The sequence below is a fragment of the Solanum lycopersicum genome, chromosome 5, assembly GCF_036512215.1.
Source record: "Solanum lycopersicum chromosome 5, SLM_r2.1".
Lineage (NCBI taxonomy): Eukaryota > Viridiplantae > Streptophyta > Magnoliopsida > Solanales > Solanaceae > Solanum > Solanum lycopersicum.
The window spans coordinates 65,299,162-65,300,013 of NC_090804.1; the positions used below are offsets into that span (position 1 = coordinate 65,299,162).

General features: G+C 27.2%; 1 pseudogene; it reads right to left on the reverse strand.

The window, feature by feature from the left end:
• Positions 1-202: 202 nt before the first annotated feature.
• Positions 203-372, reverse strand: LOC112941592 (U2 spliceosomal RNA; annotated as a pseudogene).
• Between the last annotated feature and the right edge of the window lie 480 nt (positions 373-852).

The window sequence follows — 852 nt, forward strand, 5'->3', positions numbered from 1 at the left end:
GTTCATCTATTTACTATTGTCTGCCTCTCTACCTACCTCTTCCATACAAAATGGGTTGGTTCAGTGCGGACCAATATTAAGATCATTTATTTATTTGTATAACTTAAATGTCTCGTATGTTTCGAAAAAATAATTCTAGTGGATGACCTTACAACAAACGCCTCTATGTTAAAAAGCAATTATTTTTTTTCTAGTCAAGGTTATAGCGTGCAACAACAAGGCGATGCTTGAAGGTCCTAATAGCAAGCTACCTTGGTAGATCTTTCCCCTCAGAAAATAGAGTTATTGTGTGAGTCGATAACTCACATATCAAATTTTATACTGATAAGTACAGATACTACACTTGATTTAAGCCAAAAGCCCAAAAGGTATAAAAATTGTTGTTTGACTGTGAAAATTATTCATTTTTTTATATAAAAGAAATATAAATATATTTTATTTCAAATTTGATATTTTATTATAAAATATCTAAATCCAACTTCAGAGTTGGATATCAAATTAAAAAAAGAAGTGTTCTAAATCTGTTTCCCAATTTCATTATCATAAATTTCAAACAAAATGCTCTCTTTTTTTCATCTCTGCAAATAATATCGATATTCAATTTTAATTTCACAAACCTAAAAAAAATAAAAGAAAATACGCGGAACGCTAACTATTAAATATTGAATGCAAGTGGATGATACATTTCACCAGTAAAAGCAGTACACGTAGCTATCACAAATTGAAAAACTTGCAAAATTGAAAACACACTTTGAATTAATTAATAAAAGATTTTTGTTCATATTTATATTATCAATCAAAAAACTTGTACTATCTAGAACTATCTAATTCAATAATAATAATTATAATAAA